Here is an 18,429-nt window from a genome sequence, read left to right as displayed (position 1 = left end):
ATGTTATTGCTTGTGCACAAGGGGCACAAGTAGGCTCAGCTTAAATGAGGTCGGTGTTGCATTGCAGGCCAATATTAGGTTGGTACTTACAATGAAAAGGACAGATATTCAATACATGTTTTATCAACAGAGGTTGATGCATATGATTATCACATAGCTACACGATTAATGTAGGGCTACTAACAAAAATGATATGCTCAAATGTAGATAATGTGCACATTTATTACGCTTTGACAAAAAATATTATGTGGTATAGGCATAGTATATAGCCTACTTTATTGTTGTTTTTGCATTATATGCAGGATAGGCCTATAGTATGGCCAAAAATAACCTCTTATGATCAGATTCAGAAACCACCACGAGCATGCATACTGTGGAATGCAGGTGGATGTTTTTATACGGAGTGTATGCAAATGTCGTCCCTGTGTCCTTTGTAGTGTGGGTAAAGGGACTGCACGCATGCATGTGCCACGGCAGGCATGCTGCACCAGAGAGAAGGCGCGTCCCTCATAAGGCAAGAGGCCACCTACAGACGACCATCAGGCAGCAGGCATGCCAGTCTCTCTGCCAAACTTCACAGTATGCATGCTTATCTGTTATGACTTAATCCATGGAAGCTAATGTAAACTTTGATTTTAAGGCAGGTTAGCGTCATTCCACATATTTGCTGTTGCTAGTGATGATAATAATACAATGGGTCATTAGATTATATAGTTTTTTTTTAAACATTTTTCAGATTATTTGTTTTACACCAAGAGACAAAATGAAAATAATGTGTTCACAATTAATAGGTAGTTAAATAAGCAAACAAACAAACAAACAAACAAACAAACATAGGCCTACCTACATTCTCAGTAGGCCTAGGCTTATCAAGAGCTACCACCAAGGCCACATTACATCACAGTTGTAGCCTGCTGTGTTGATAAAAGTAGGAGACTCTACTGTGCTGGTGGTAAGAACATAAAAAGAATGCCTCTGTGTGTTCATTTTCAGAATAAATAAAACCTGTCCTTGGCGAATAAACCTCGTTTTAATTATGTTGAAACAGATAGCAAAGTATTGCGTTTACTATTGCAACTCTCGAGGCCGAAACGAAACACCCTGTAAATTGGTCTGCAAAATCTTCAGAATAAACCCAGTGAACAGGTGCGTCCACTGAGCGGCGCCGTAGCCCGCGATTTGGAGTCACCGTCTCCCTGCAGTGAGCTAACCTCAGCAGTGAGCAGGCCTGCTCTGTGCTCTACTACTCACTCACTGACTGAGTGTTGGGTTACATTGACAAGCACTGAGTCTGAACCGCGACTTTCACAAAGATAATATTACAGGTAGGTGCAAGCCACAGACCATGTCACCATCGATAGATAAATTAAGCATCGCAAACAAGATCATGACCTAGAAATTCTTGCTTAATCGGGTCGCCATGCTCGTTTTCAGCAGAGTATAGTGACAGCTTGTTCTTGGCACATGCTGTCCAACCTAGCGTATGACACAATAAGTTGACAGTCACCATGGTATTTATTGCTGGCGTGTACTGCCTTCATTTTACAGTTTTTCCCTTGCCTTGTGTTTATCATTTACTGTAGCCTAGCTAGCTACAGCTAGCATATTAATCTAGAGGTGTTGCAGACTTATGTTTTGAGTTACCTTGTCTTCTTGCTCAAGTCATTTGTTAATGGGCTAGACTGAGAGTTTCCACTGCTCTGAAACGCCCCCTCTCACTCTCAAACAATCAACACCGTAAAGTGCGGGCAGGAATACTGAGATACAGAATGAAATTTCTCTGAAATAGGCCCAACTTTTTGCTCCTACAGCGCCATATTCAGGGTTCCACCGCGAAAGCCCAATGCAAAAGTGGGCCTAAAGCCAATTGGGATGGATTCTAGGGTGGAACCTAAACAGATGGGAATAGCACAAAGGTGAATACAAGGTCAAGTCTGAGCTGCACTGATAAAGCTGTCGGCACTGCTCATAGCAGTGTTTTAAAAGTTGACGTAAAAAAAGAAACAGATTGTATGGTCAGAATCAACTCTTAAGACCATATTGCACCAGTCTCCCCCCCCCCCCCCCCCCCCCCCTTTCAATGCTTCTTTTGTCTAGATTTGCCACAGGCAGAAACTGCAGACACCAAATGGCTAAAAAATGGTTATCATTATGTTTGTCTGTGATTGTCTGTAGAATGAGTGTTGCTTATTTCCAGTGTGTGGGCTTTCCTTTTGTTCCTGTTTTTGTGGTTAACCTTGATCTCTGTGTTTGACAGGCTGACAGCTGATGCATCTACACTACACACCAGTCCAATATTGAAGCAGTACAGAGGAGTCGCAATCGCATACAACCATACTGAAGGTAATTAAGCGGTTGGCTCAATAATAAACTTTGCAGATCTAGTACCATACTGATTGTAACAGGAGTAGCTTGGTGTGGGATGTTCCAGAGAGGCTAGACTGAGAGCGCATCTGGCCATTAGTTAACACTTCATAGTGTGTTATGATTGGGGGGTAGTGAGGCTCTCTCTCCTCTCTGTCCGGTTGTAGTCCCCCCCCCCCGTCCGCGTCCCCTCCTTGCTGTAAAAACACTTGCTGTGGTTTGCTAGATTAACAGAGAGCCCCCTAATGGAGTAATTACACAGAGGCAAACATCTATTTTTCACCTGTGCTCTGCCATTATTCTCCGTCCCCTATCCACTCCATTGGAAGTCACTTACTCTCCTTACAATGAGTTATCATTGACTGCCATTTAGACGCTCTGAAGCAATTTGTCTTACTGAGGCCATGCGCTGGCCTCATTGCAAAGAACAATCATTCTTCCTCCAATATATAAAACATTCATGGGGAAAAGGAAGAGAAAATACCCCACAAACAGATAGTAGAGAGTGGCTAATAGATACTATAAAGGTGACAGGCAAGGAAAATAATGTATGGAATTACTGGAGCAGAATGAGGGTTGCACAACTGGTACAAATGCTACATGGATGAATGGGTAAAATAAATAAATTACATGGGCCCTATGGCAGCTATTGGTAATTTGCTGTTGATATGAACTACAGTAGCTGTCAACTTCATATTAAACGCAACATTCCCTTACAATACATATTTCCCCAATAAATTGTTTCGCTAATTTAGTGAAATGTTCTTAAATGTTCGACTGTGAGTGTTGAATTGAATTTGGTATTGTTAAGATGATTTATTCTGCTGAGGAACATGAATGACAACACTTAACATACTGGATGCATGATACCAGAACTTGACAAATGAAACAGTTGGTTTTGTATCTCCCCGGTGCTTCCTTGATTGTATAACGCTATTGATTGACTCTAAGAACCAAGAATCCACAGCCCTGCTTTCTCCAGCCTCAGATCATTTGGTTTTATACATAAGTAGGAGGCCTTCTTGCCTTGTGATCCACAGATTTAAACCAATCTGACTGAATACTGATTTCAAAATTACTTTACCACTTTACTTTACCACACACACACACACACACACACACACACACACACACTCTGCTATGGCTATATGCTAGGCTGCTATAACATTTCATTTGGTTTTATGAGTAAGTTTGCCACATGTTTTGCTTTCCTGAAGGAAGGAAGCTTCCTTCAGTGCTACAGTACAATATGTATCCTGTTCAATCTCACTGCATTTCCTGGAAGGGTTAATCATGTGTTTAACTCAGTGTTTTGTTAGATTAGTCTCCCTCACTGCTTAACACAATGACAAATAACCATTATTCTTTTTCTTGCACTGATAATCGGGACAACTTAAACATTTCTTACCAGCACAAGTGAAACCATTAATCCTCGGTGATGCTGCTGATAAGTGGAGACTCTAGAGTAATGGCCTTGTCACCTAAAAAAAGAGAGAGCAAAATATATGAACAATTAAAACAAGATGGCCATTATCCTGTGTCTCGGCACCCAGTGTCATTAGCAGTATGAGAGATCTGTTGCTGGTACTACACGTGAATACTGAGCAACTGAGGCTTTTTATTTTTGTTCATTAAAGATATTTGTGAATATACACAGATTCTGAGTTATCTAGTTTGAAACTATGTAACTTGCATTATGCCAATCTTATTTATTGATTAGCTAAAGGCACTGTTTACATTTACAGTATATTCACTCACATGAACACAATAATGGAGTTAGTGCTCTTAGTCACAAGAATAATTTGATGAAGACCTTTTACATGCATGCTGGAAAACAAAACGGTGTTAATATTCACAGTTCATGCAATCTTGCATAATAGCAACACATTAATTGCCCCCTCCCCACCTATATGGTCCAAGCAATGTCAGTCATTCATCTCAAAGTGCAGTCATTTAGCTGCTATCATATCCATAATTTGCACCCATGAAACTCTCTAACAAATCATGTTGTCCTATGACACGAGAGGCATGAAGGCTCTGTGTACACAAAGAAAGTGGGCGTGAAAATTAACAAGTCAATATGGTGAAGGCATGCATTGTAACTGGTGAGGCTGACTGGGGTAGTTGAATGATGTATACACATGCCCAAACTATGCATGACGATGTTGCCAATATCACACGTTTTTAAGGGCAGTATAAATATATTCACATTATTAGTGTTTTCTTCAGAAATATAAGATAATTGAATTGCTTTAATTTAATGTGATTGTCTTTGTTTAGAAATATGTTTTGTTCCACAGATTCTATTATGTTATTCCTTCTGTCCCAATTTAGGAATGTCGTTTGTTTACAGTAAGGCTGTCATACTGTAAATACCTACATGTACCCTTTGAATACTTTCTATGTATGGTGGAATTATCATAAGTCTTTAAATGTGAGCTAAGCTACAAAAACATCTCCAGTTTAATCTCTATTATATATATTATCTTGCCCCAAAACATATCAGTTGTTAATGTAGCTGTCTAGAGGTGCTATACTATAATTGACAGGAAGATAACAAACATGCATAATTGGAGTTTTGATTTATTGTGATTTTAGATTAATTGTCCATTTTCTTCTGAAAATGATTTCAGATATGTAAGGGGAACATTTATTAACCTCACTATACATTCGGTCTGGGTATATTGTTTGTCATTATCGGTTTGGGAATATAACTTTTAAATACACTGGCATTCTCTTGGACCTAATTGCTTAAGACTGCCAGAGACGGGAACATCAGTAATATGTTTGTTGTGCCATTTGGCACCATGATTTGAAGTACTTTGTCATTTGAAGTTTCTCCAAATCAAAAGATGATTCAGTCCAGGTCTCAACAACTGCCACAAATTGTAAAATGTGCATCTACTGTCAGGGACGTTGCGGTATTCCAACATAGGCATCCTAAAAATAGATACACGTTATACTTAATTTGATGCAGTTGAAAGAAATGTTCTCATTTTACGTTTAAGCCTACAGTAGAACACACTCAACACAGTCTGCATGCCAAAGGCGCAGTTATCTGGTAGCCACACGGTCACAGGCACTTGATGCTCAGCATTTCTATGGCTGTAGCTCTGTTTTGATCAAAGGAGTTCAGAGGCCTAAGTTTAAAATCCCCAAAGCCCATTTTGGCTACTCTTTATTTAGCCCATTGGCATTCTGACCCCATGCCTCACAGACTTTGAACTCAAAGTTTGGAAAATCCGTATCGCTTCTTTAAACACATTATCAGTGAGGCAGATTTAAGAATATCGCTAAGCATCTTAACGTCTTAGTGCAATGTGGCGGCTTCGTTAAAGCTTCTGGGTCCATTTACTGCAATTCGGTCACTGTAAGAAACCCTCTGCGCATTGTGTCCTACAGACGGCTAGTTACAGCAATGTTGTGTATTTTTGCTAACAAACTTCTAGAATAGAATGGTGAAAATTAAAAGTCTTATATCTTTTTGTTAAAGTTATCTGAAATGGATCATCTTGCTAGCAGCTATCTTGCAAAATTAGAAATGATCTAACAAACAGTGGCTGATGGCAGAGTAGCTAAGTGAAGTCTTCACCACTACACATGATTAAAGTGAGTTTAGACTCAGATGGATGTGGCTATTGTTGCAGAGATGAAGTCAAATGATCCATATGGCAAATGTTCATGTTCATATGTGTGAAATCGTAACAACTGTAGCATCTCATATCAACACCTGTCAAGTATTTAATCTTTTTCAGTACATTTTGCTATCAGATTGAGTATTTCTGTGATAGTGTTCTACAGTATTCACTGTCAGATTGTCATACTGGAAATTTAGTTCAAATCACAACACTACTACAACTAGTGTCAAGAGTCACTTGCCACTATTTATACACCAGTTACTTCTGTATTTCACCCCCCAACCTCAGAAAATGAAAATGTTAACCAATTGGAGTGTTGCTTAATATGATGTTGACATTAACAAAAATAGTACTCGCTTGAGACAGAGAGCTTAAGAAAATATCTCAGGAATAGCGGACTAAGCGCCATGGTGGTTAAGTTCTTATCTAATACATGAACAATTTATTGATTGCATATCATATCATATCAATATCATAAGTATACTAACTGAACATTGGTGAATTTTGTCAAAAATATTAGGTAATGGATGTCTTAAAACGTACACTACACACATACCACTACTGTATGATGATATCGGTTAGAATGATGTTCTCACCCAGAGCTGCTTTTGTTGTCATGTAAGTTCTGTTTCAAGTTTGTGTCAGTGAGGGAGCACTACATTATATACAGTATGTACCGGCGGCATTACAGTAGTTCAATGTTTCCTGCATTGTGCTACAATAAGACATTAGACCTTACAGTAAGACCTTACTACAATGAAGTAATTATTGTAACAATACAAAATAATGATGTTTTATAGCACAAAAAAATACAAATGTCTCCCTCCTGCTGGCTGTGGCTAAGTGTTAACAAGGACTGAAAACTGTGTTGGTCAGTTTCAGTGAACGGTAGGAAATGGTTTGTTGGATGAATCTGAAACACTAACTAATGCAAGTGTTTCAGTTGAATATTTGGAAAACATTTCCATAGTGCTGCATGCAGGCAATGCTCATGCTTTGTGTCTAAGCTAAACGAGGGTGGGTTGTAATGAGAATGTTTTTAATTGGTCACAACTCACTAATCAGGTATGTTCCTGAACACATTGTAGACTATCTCTGAGAACAATTGTCCATATGTCAGGTGCATCTGCTTTATTCCCCCCACCCCCAAATCCCACCCCTCCCACTCCAGTTTGCTAGGTGTTTGTTAACCACTTAAACCCTATTTCACCGACTGGAGTCCCACAGGGCACTATACCAGGTCCGCATTTTTACCTCTACACCAAATCTAGAGTACAAGCTCACAGTGTGTCGCAATTGGCATTGTGAGCTTGTAGATGTCCTATTTTTACCCCAATGTTGTCACAGAAAATTGATTATTTCTTATTTATTTTGGTACATAATACAATAATGCAGTATTTCATAGAAATCAACGGCTTGTGGTTTTAATATATAGCCACGGCTTGTCTTTGTGCACAAAAAACAAAACAAAAAACAGAGCGTCGTGTGCGAGTCTGTTTGCGTGCCCCTCCACTGCTCTCACACCTCCTTCAATCCCATTGGTCCTTGTGATTAAGAGTTGGCACCTTGAATCACTATTGTCTTCCTCTGGAAATATTTCAGCTGCATTTCTGCCACTCTGAAGGGAGATGAAGATAAAGGAGGCGAAGGGCAAAACACACCCTGTTGTGTGAATCCTAGAGAAGGCCTTGAACCCCGGCATTCATTCCTTTCACTTCATCAGCTGAGTCTAATTGCCAGAGAGGACAGGATACCCAGGGCCCAATTGTTCCTTATCCTCTTTGGAGCCTTCTGAGGCATGAAAAGCGAAAGGCCTGCTTTTGATCTTTTTTTTTTTTTGTTTTTTTTAGTTCCCCCCCACCCCCCCACCCCACACACACTCTCTTTTCTGTCATCCCCTACTATCCTTTCCCTCGGAGTGACACGCTCCTTTCACACTGTGGCCCCTTCTCAATCCACGCAAAATAATTATCAAGCCCTGCTTCATCAAATAATGGTGGCGATAGAAGGTCATGGCGGGGAGGTCCAGAGGTCTGGAGAGGGTGGCCCGAGGACGCGGCGGAGCTCCCCATCTCATCTTAGAGGCATGCTCCTTAGCTCTGGCTACCTTTATGTACCTTGACCCTGGTTTTCGTTTGTCTGTCCTAATGAGGCCCTCTCATGCGGCCAGTGCAGTGGGGGTCTTGCAGTGCCAGGGTTGGGAGGCCAAAGTACAATGAGGCACAGGGCTGCGCTCAGACAAGGGCGCATCTGTGCTATCTTATTAAGCCTTGGAAAGGAGCTCATGCTTCTCAACGTCCCATAGGCGCTGAGAGCACATCTATTGACACCTACTTGTCCTTTGCGGTCAACACCTTTCAGCGAAGAAGAGCAGCCTGCACACACAAGTTCTTATTAGACGTAATTCTTGGCAGCTTATTTGGAGAGGCAGAGTGCTTAACTTGGGTTTGGGTGGCCGTGTAGTGTTGAATCAAAGGGGCTGCAGTATGATAATGATGGAAAAATTCCATCTGACTAGAAAATGACATGGGAGGTCAGAGGCCATTTTTGTCCGTACATTTTAATAGATGTAGAAGTGGCTTCCTGTTTTAGCACATATAAAAGATAACCACATTTTGTCCTTGAAATTATACAGTGGTTTCATTTGGATTATTGATTTTTTTTAAATCACTATTTCCACATTTGCAGGCCCCTTATCCATGCACAGGAATGTGTGTGTTAATGTGTAATGTATTAACTAACGGTTGCATGAAACATTCTAGATATTTATATACATATGTTCTGCATGCCATGCAGGGTCATGTAATACTGAAACAGAAATTGTAAACCGTCCAAGGCAGCCTCCCTACAGGAACTTGTCAACAAAAGGGACAGCAGGAGACATTGAAAGTGGAACAAAATGACAAACAAACACACAAGTAGGCAAACAAAAACCTTTAAGCAATCATGTAAAGTGCGGCCAACATCTGAGCACAGTGTGAGAACAAAGCAGGGCTCCTGTCAGTGCATCGATCCACTCCTGAAGGCACACACATCCACAGAGCTCTGATTGCTCTCTGCCTCTCACAGCTTTCTCCCCCGCGTCTCTAACTCCACTCTCTGGCTCTCTTCTGAGAATGTACTTATTGATCTGGCCCACTTCTCCAGAGTTAACTCACTGATAAAGTCTGACCAAGGGCTCCAAGAGTTTGGAGGACTGCTGAGAAAACAATGAAATGCAAGGCTATGCTGCAATGTGTAACAAAATGTTCATTGGAATTGGGAGTGTTTAATTTGCTCTGCCAATTTGTTTGAGTTTTACAAAGATAAATGCTTTATCAATTGTACGGCCAACTCATGAAGCATTTCTTAAACTCAAAAGGGATTAAGTTGAAATAATTTAAGAAGGTGGCTCTATTTATAAAGAAATCTATTGGCTAAGAAACAAACCTACCAATGTCCTCATATTTAGCCTAGTCCAGCTGACTTTAGGCTGGAACTGATTGGAGATGATTGCAGTAACAGCCATTATAATGCTTAGAAAATATCTTGATAGAACTTCAAACGGTTGTATGACTTTGATCATATGCCAAAAAAAGCAAACCACTTACTAAGTTCAGACAAAATGTTCCGAATACTTCAGATTTACAGTAGACTTTGTCTATTTTAAGTAGATATAGTCATTAAAATTGGACATTTTCCTTGTGTTTATTCAAGGACTTTGTACTGTAGTTATCTTATTAGGGTGTGGCATTGAATGAAATGGAAACAAAAACAGAACCATTAACTTGACTGGTTGTTAAATTGGTGTCCCTTTGTACTTTGTTCTGCGCTCCATTCTACTGTAGGTGGGCCTATAGTTAGAGTAGGAGTCATGATGAGTTTGATGGTGCTCAGTGAGGCTTTATTGAACATCACAAGCCTTTTTAAGCCTTTTTTTTTTTACCATTTCATTTCAAACAGGCTAATATCTTAAGCTGCAAAATGATAGAGCATATAGTTTAATGAGTACTATCACCAGGATTGCATCTTTGCATTCTTTAATACTTGTCATTCATTAAAATATCTATAGAGTTAGTTGGAGATTATATTTTATTTTTCTATTGTATTGCATTTCTTCATCAAAGAATTGTTCTGACTCTATATTTGTGGTAGCAAATGTATGGTATGTCAATTCCACTGATTCTTGTCTCTTCACGTGGCTGGCTTGATTACTTGTAAATATAATTTCTGTAATTAAAGTCAGCTTTATTACAAAATGAACAAACTCAACATTTTAAACATTTCCTAACCTGAGGTCGCAAGACCGAAACGTTGCTTCTTCTAAATGCTCTGAACCTAGCAAGTGGCGGTGTGCGGGTGTCCTTTCTACATTGTATGCCTCGTCATCATCGCACCTGCTCCAAATGACCTACCGGGTGTGCGGAAGTCATCTCTCTATAAACATTTCCTAACAAAATGGAAACTATTTTGTTTAGTTATTATGATGATCAGCAGCTACTTAATATTGGTTAAATTGACTTAACAATCCATGTATCTTAGATATTGTGATGTATGTGCAACGGTGTTGATATTGTCGCCAGTGAGCCATTGCATTGCATGTCAGTTTGTGTACATCTTTTGCAAGTGTGTTGAGCTGTCATGTTTGTAGCGTTCCATGTGGGAGGGTCTGCTGAGAAGTAAGCCATCTGTAGTGTTCTGCCCGAAACGACATGCTGTAAAGCGAGATTCGAGAGTGTGGGGAGACTTGACTTGACAAATCTTGGCACATAATGAGACAGAAGGGAGTAAAGGCAGAAGTCTGTCCAGAGATAAACAATTAGATTTGTCCCTGCGGTAAAGGCCATGCAATGGAAGGACTCTCAGACAAACAAAATCAATATGGCTTCCAGTAAGAACACACCAGGGCTAGAGTGATGAAGAGGTTAACATTCATTTCTCAGATCAGGACACAGACACAGTGAGGAGTCGTGGCTTGCTCAAAATCAATATGGCTACTAACATGGAACATTTCATGAAAGCTGTGTGTCAGTTTTTCTATACATTTGAAATACAACATTTGCTATTCATCCGTCTGCAGTGTAACATTGGCCTGATCAGACACGGCGACATAGAACAGACGGGATATTGAACTGAACTAGACAGGCGGCCAATTTTAGACTATCTTAAAGGAGACGGCATGTGGGAATGATGCGTTCACACCCCCAGATAAAACCATAATTGAGCATGAGACATAGACGGTGTGGGCTGTCCCTTGCGTTGCATACGCCTCTCAGGCCCTGCCCAGACTTGCAGGTCTCATCTCACATCTCACCACTTGTTCCCAGCAGGCCTCACAAGGGTAGCACTGCCAGGGCAGGGGGGGGTCAGGCTGTTGGTGGCGTCCTGCAATGTGCTTGTACTGGCGTTAAAAGAATACAACAAAAAGAGAGGGGGAACGAGGACGGGAGGCGGGGGGCATTGTAAGTTGTGTTCAACTGCTGTTAGGCAGGGAGGTCTCCTCGGAGACTGTGAGGCGCTGACCATAAAGGTGTGAGTCTGAGCCGTGGCCTGCCCGTCGCCTTGTCTCCACGGAGACAAAGACATGGCCCCCCTGTGGGCTTGTCTTTACTGTGGCCCCCCAGAGCACCTGGGATATGGCCTGGCCGTCACCTGGGCTCCAGGGGACCAGGAGCCACCGCTCCAGTGACCTTCAACAACCTCTGTCTGTCATCTTGGCCTGGGGAGTGTAAGAAGAAATACAAATCAAGGGATGGCTTTGGATACACTGTTGACTGGGACAATGAATGTTTCTTTAGAGAACAAAGGAAATTATTATTATTATTATTTATTTTTTCCTATTGGGAATAGTCAATACAAAAGCCTCTGCTTTTCAGAGGATAGAAAAATACCTTTTCTGTTATTGCCCTTTCCTGACAAAAAAACATACCCATTCATGTTTGCTAATACAATTTGATCTCAATACTTGACTGTGGTACCAATTCCCTTCTTGTTAGTGTTAGTGATTTCTATAACCACATGATGTGAGTGAAAATCCTGGTGGGGCAGCCCCTACGCATGCAACATTTGCTTTAAAAGATAATTCCCTTTTAATTTAATGCAGCACCTATTATGATTATGGACCATAGGACATCCAAAGTAAGTCATTATGATGATGATATACTTTATTGATCTCCAAAGGGAAATGTTAGAACATAACTTGAAATTAAACGCGAGTTAAAATGGCAACATTTCCTAATCCTTTGTTTGGAAAGACTTGGTCTTCACCGGCTAGATGGGAATATCAGGTGTGGATAAAATGTGAACAATTTCAAAATACTGTATCTCTCTCAAGCATTCAATCGTTTAGATTAATTCATAATTCTGGCATGGCTGGCAGCTATTGCACTAATTGTATCCCCCAGGCCTGGTAACAGTAAAAGTACAGGAAAATATTGTTCTTTCCCGGTTAAATGTTTGTCATTCAGTGCATGATGAACACAATTGCCTGAAGATAGGACATTCCATCATGAACAGCTAAGTCAGAATTAGTCATATATGATGTTTTAGTCTAACATAGATATTTTGCTGCGATGAATAATTGCAAAAACAGGATGTTCAGGTGTATGTATTTGAGTTTGAACAGTGCCATCCGAGCCATTCCCGGGAGACACTTGTGTTCCTATCTGACAAACCCAACACGAGGGATTCTGAGGAAAGATCCTCGCCTTTTTTCCCCGTCTTCTTTCAAAGCCGAAAAAGGATTTTTTTGAATGGAGTGGCGACTCTTTATGCACAGCCGAGACGCGACACCTTCCAGACTGTTGAGAGATGGCAAGCCCTAATAATACAGAGCTGTACAATGGTTCTGACAGGCGAGCAATAAAGCAATCAGGGTTCCAGGCATTCCAAATCTCTTTGCCGCCCACCCTCTAACAGTCTGAGAGATGGGCGGCTGACCTGTGAGCTGTCAATCATGGGGGATACCTGCTGGAGCCTGATCAGGGAGAGCTGAGGGCACCGGTCCATCAGATCTGTTTTCACACTCCAGACACTAACATTGCAAGCATAACCACAGACAAAAAAGCCCGACCGCCTCACTCTTAATTAGGATAGGTGGGGGTGTGTGTGTGTGTGTGTGTGTGGGGGACTTGTTTGGTTTAAATGGGCATGGGAGTGCCTTAGATATAGAGGGATAGTGAGTTGAATCCCAGTGAGACAGAGGATAACCTTTTCCCTTGATTTATGAATCAGGCATTGATCTGTCACGCTGTTTTGTACAAGCATGAGCTCTTTCACCATTGCATTTCAGCATGCGTGTGCTGGGTGGGGGGTAGGGGTGGTGGGGTCGGTCGGTGGGCGTTAAGGCCTGTTCATTAGCTGTCTGTAGCCCATTCCAGCAAATAGATCACCATAATACTGTGGTTAGTTAATGGCTTGCTGGTGTTTTCCTCCAGAGCCTTCCTGTCTGAGGGCTGACTGCTAAAACTCCTCCACAGTTGGGGAAAGTCTTGTATTCTCTCGTTCTGCTCAGTTAGTCTTCAGCCAGTGGCCAAGTCTATGAGCAGTTTGGCTGGCTCATTAGAGGTTTAAAAGCAGGATTGCAACAAGACATGCTGAACTACACATTCTGATTCTATGGGAGTTTTCAAATGATTTCACACCATAATGCAGGAAAAAAAGGAGCTACCGGGGGTGGGGGGGTGGGTGCATGTGCATTCCTACCTCGGGCTCTATATTTAAGCCATATCTCAATAGAGCGTCGCAGTCCCGCCCCCTCGAGAGACCCGGAAAATAAATCCCTGTTCATTTTCCTCATAGACCTTTCAGAAAGTATTTATTTAAAGACGTTTACGCCACGGACAAAGCCAACTGTTGTCGTGACAAATCATGACGATAAAATTTTTTTGGGTCAAACAAAGAATTAGAAAGTAGAAAAGAAACGGCAGGTTACAACACTTTTTTTGTTGTTTTTCTTCTTTGTAATTATTTGTTTGGTCCAAAATATTGTGTTTGTTGTCATGATTTGTCACGACTCGAGTTGGCTTCGTACGACGCTTAAAAGGTCTTTAAATAAATCTTTAAATAAATACTTTTTGCCCCCTTTCATGACGACGCCAGGCCCAGGAAATAATTCCCAATGCATTTTTCCCATAGACATTTCAAAAAGTATTTATTTAAAGACCTTATAAGCATCGTACAAAGCCAACTCGAGTTGTGACAATTAATGACATGACATTGTGTTTATTGTCATCATGTGTCACAACTCGAGTTGGCTTTGTCCGCCGCGTCTTTAAATAAATACTTTTTAAAAAGTCTGAGGAAAATGAACGTTTCTTTTCCGGGTCTCTCGAGGGGGCCGGACTGCGACGCTCTATACTATAGCGATTAGCGATACAATATATGGTATACTACAAGTAAGACGCGCGAACGCGGGAAGCGAACGCAGCTCGTAAATTGCAAAAACAACAATTAGAATAAATTACGTAATTTTTGAAGGTTTTTTTTAAGTTCTCTTTTTTGTGTTTTTTAAGATTCTTTTTTAAGTGAAGTTTTTTGTGATGTTTTTGTGTGTGATACAGCTGCGCCCTCTGGTGGTGGGCGGGTGGTGTTACAGCGTGACAGACAGACACACAGACAGACATGATCTGCTGGGTCTCATAGTAAATGCTCACTGCGTTCGCAATGACAATGGGTTCACAGTTAATTTTTTATATGGTAACACTGGATCCAGTGCTACCTTATATTAAGTGTATTAGTAACTGTGAAAATGCATATTACAGTGGTATATTCTTGCTGAGTGTCTAGTTAAATCAGTCTCTGCGGTGCGCCTAGTCTGAACTAAAGGCAGTATCCCAGTGAGTGTCATTTTTTGGCTTCCGTCCATTTCCACAGTTTATGACTAGTGATATTTTCTTCTAGTATAGTCAAATTGACTCATAATTTGAAAAATGCATCCCACATTTTATTTAAAATGACAGCTTCTTGGGTTAAAGGTACAGTATTCATTTAAGTCAAGTGGAGACCTCACATGGTATTTGTTATGTTTTGTGATGACTGATAAACAGTTAACATTAAACATCTTCCGAACTCCTTCTCATAATTCATGGGATGCCTAGACATTATGAAGCCCCATCTTTTAAGTTTTCTCAACACGCACTTGTCATGTCAAAGTGAAACGTACTTTTACCAAAACATGGTTTGTCAACACTGTAAGCGGCTCCCACTGAAAGCAATCATCAGCTGTGTAAGATACACTAGGTAGACTTGGGAATCGTTTCAGTAACGGTTATAGAAACTGTTGACTCATAGTTTTAATAAAGCTTGTAAAGTCTGATCTGATCAGTTTACCAGAGCACCCCTTCTCAGATTTTAAGGCACAAGGTTTGGATATGATTGTGGATGAAATTACATAAAATAGACAACCTTGCAAAAGGAGACAGGGAGTTGGTTCAGTATGTTTTTCTGCAACAAGAAGGCTAATTGAAATGGCATTTTGGATGCCATTTTTGAATGCCAGTGATGTCTCTCACTTGATGTTCGGGTAGTGTCTATTGGGATTACTTGTCTAGTTTGGGCTCGGTTTGGGCCACTACTGGGACATCTGGGTGATGCAGGTTAAAGTTCCTAGTGCACACCATCCGTGAAGTAGTCTTCACGTTGCATTCGGCTTGGCCGGGTGCTCCAACGAACACAATTGTTTGCGGGTGCTAGGTGGGAAGCCGATTGGGGAGCGAGGGCTGATTTCTGTTGTTGCATTGATGGTCCCTAAAAATGGTCAGGGATACTGTTGGAACTGAGGAGAATAGCGCGAACCTCCACATGTGTTACGCCCCTGTCGTGACTCGTGAGGCCCTTCACTATCAGGTGAAAAGAAAATGGTTGGCTTGACGGCTCGGGTATCAGAAGAGACTCAACCTCCCAATGACCTACTGTGGGACTTAGTAGGGATGGATCACTCGTAGGCAGGGGAACTGGGACTTGATTATTAAATTGGGTATATGAAAAAATATTTTGTCTGGGTGGGACGTGGGGTGTGCAGTAGCATAGTCTTTATTTGTTTTTGTACCCTTTACATGCAAATAATAGAGCTCAGATATATCCGCTGTAACACATTGACTGCCAAGCACTTCATATCAAGTCCTATGGTCTTCTTCTCAGTGGTTTATGATAGATGGTTCTCTTCACCAACGTATACATGATACTAGGTTGCTAGGATACAACCGGAAATGTGTGTGTGTGTGTGTGTGTGTGTGTGTGTGTGTGTGTGTGTGTGTGTGTGTGTGTGTGTGTGTGTGTGTGTGTGTGTGTGTGTGTGTGTGTGTGTGTGTGTGTGTGTGTGTGTGTGTGTGTGTGTGTGTGTGTGTGTGTGTGTGTGTGTGTGTGTGTGTGTGTGTGTGTGCACTCGAGCTGTTGGATGAATCAAGGAGTCAAGTCGTGGTCGTAGACCTCCTCTACACGTTGGTTGGTCATGACCCCCCCCCCCCTGCCGCTTTCTTTATAGGAAACAAAAACATTGAGTTGCTAATGGGCGACCCCAATGGCACCTCCCTAACGTTGTGCTCTAACTCTTTTGTTTTTTATGAGCATAAATTGGTGGGAGATCATGAGTGTGGCTTTCTGACAACCTTCTCACTGTCGTCCTGCCCTTTTTGCTCAAGACCCAGAAGAGTATCCATAGAAGAGAAATCAGATTTTTATTATGCACTTTATGCTAGGGTTGTGCAGTTTTACGGTTTAATATGGTTTCATAAAATCTTGGCGATCTCGTCAGCCAAACCGTGTCATCTGACATGTGCGTTGTGTGCCCATGATTATTGTTTGCGGAAGCAGTAGAGAGAATGGCAGTGTCAAATAACAGCTGGAGAGACTGGTCTCAATGCGACACCCCCACTAAGACTTTATAGTTTGGGTGATATGCCAAAATATTCGTATCGGCCACTGTCAGCCGCGAACTCAGCGATCACGCTGAAATAATGGGATGTGAGAACAGCTCCGCTCACAAGCTGGAGTCATACCTCGCCGTACGGCGTGCAGAAAATAGCAGATCTACAAGCTCACAGTGCGGCGTGCCCGCGACGTGCTGTAAGCTTTAAGCTGTAAACTTGTAGATATATTTATCATATCTATAATGTATAGTACATTCGGCTGTAACACGTATAGTGTGAGGTTGACTGTAACAGATGAGATGACAAGTCTTCTTTAAAAAATATGATCTCACGGTTTTGTAACCCCATTTTATTCACCCAGTATCAATTATCTAATTCTAATGTAATCCTTGGCACTACACTCCCTCTGCCAACCTGGGAAGAGCAACAGACTGACCTCATACTTCCTTCACTGCATGAGGAGTCCAACCTGCTTGTTTTCATAGACATATAGGTAGACGCCTCTTCCGGCTCTGGGGCGTGTGTCAAAATTGAAGGCACAATTTTTCCAAGATTCCTTGCAAAGCATAGCGGAAGTTCCGTGTGTGTAATGGAAGTCCCGGGATAGACGTGCTGTGATTGGCCAGTAGTCAGTTGAGTGACAGCGAGAGACATGGAGGAGTCGCATGAGTGATGTCACTTGGGCAGCGACGCAGCGTGCCTTCAGCGCTTTCCTATGGCACACATTCTGCTTGACTTCCTGCCTTCAATGGAGTCACGTCGCTCCAATGAACTGCAACTATATTTTTGAATATCTATGGCTTCTTTTCACCTGACGGGGAGGAGTTTCCCTGGTTGGATGTATCGCTATTCCAATCTACTATCATCCCAATAAAAAAAATTGCAACTACAAATTATTCACAAACCGTGCCTCATTTGACTTCAGTGTTAAAGGAAGTCTAGGATGAAAAGAAAGGTGCACTCGAATACATATTCATATGTATATTAACTGTCATGCCCAAGAGCACCTCAGTGCTCAAATACATATTGCTTCCAGTGCCCCCCAAAGCTCTCTGAATGCCCCCTGGGGGGCTGTACCGCCCTCTTTGAGAAACACTAAGCTGAATAGATGTTCAGAACCCTGTTACTGAACACACTATTGCTATGATTAGAGTATGGCCGCCAGCATATAGTAATATAGCAATTCCGCAATGCCTATAAACCTCTTCTCTGCCCACCATTTGGTAAATCGTACCACTCTTTAATCCTGCTCTGGCGGCCATTGTGTTGTGTGAGGATGTGCTCGACCACCTCTGCCTTGACCCTCAACGTGATAGGAGCCCTCAGTGCTGTGTCCTGAGCCACGCCTCCTTCACCCACCTGAAAGGGAACTCTTATGTGAGTATGCTGTTTGTAGACTGCATCTCGGCATTCAACACCATACTCCAGGCTCGACACCAAGCTCAGGAACCTAGGACTCGACCCTTGACACAAGGTTGTGAGGATGAGCTCCAACACCTCTGCCCCTTTGACGCGCAACACAGGAGCCCCTCAAGGCTGTTTCCTGAGTCCAGTCCTCTACTCCATGTACACCTATATTA

At 41.7% G+C, this 18,429-nt stretch overlaps 1 long non-coding RNA gene across 1 annotated transcript in view; it reads left to right on the top strand.

Annotated features, from left to right (window-relative positions):
- The first annotated feature begins 1,205 nt into the window (after positions 1-1,205).
- The window catches only part of LOC306923847, a 128,191-nt gene continuing 110,967 nt past the window's right edge, over positions 1,206-18,429 (top strand). Inside the window, exons 1-2 of the long non-coding RNA XR_013790111.1 lie at positions 1,206-1,325; positions 2,258-2,343. This is a non-coding gene — a long non-coding RNA (uncharacterized lncRNA). The remainder of the gene's footprint in view (positions 1,326-2,257; positions 2,344-18,429) is intronic.

This window comes from Electrona antarctica, assembly GCF_951216825.1.
Source record: "Electrona antarctica genome assembly, chromosome: 5".
NCBI classification, from domain to species: domain Eukaryota; kingdom Metazoa; phylum Chordata; class Actinopteri; order Myctophiformes; family Myctophidae; genus Electrona; species Electrona antarctica.
Note: the sequence above shows the minus strand (reverse complement) of the source record. Positions and strands in the feature narration are given on the sequence as shown.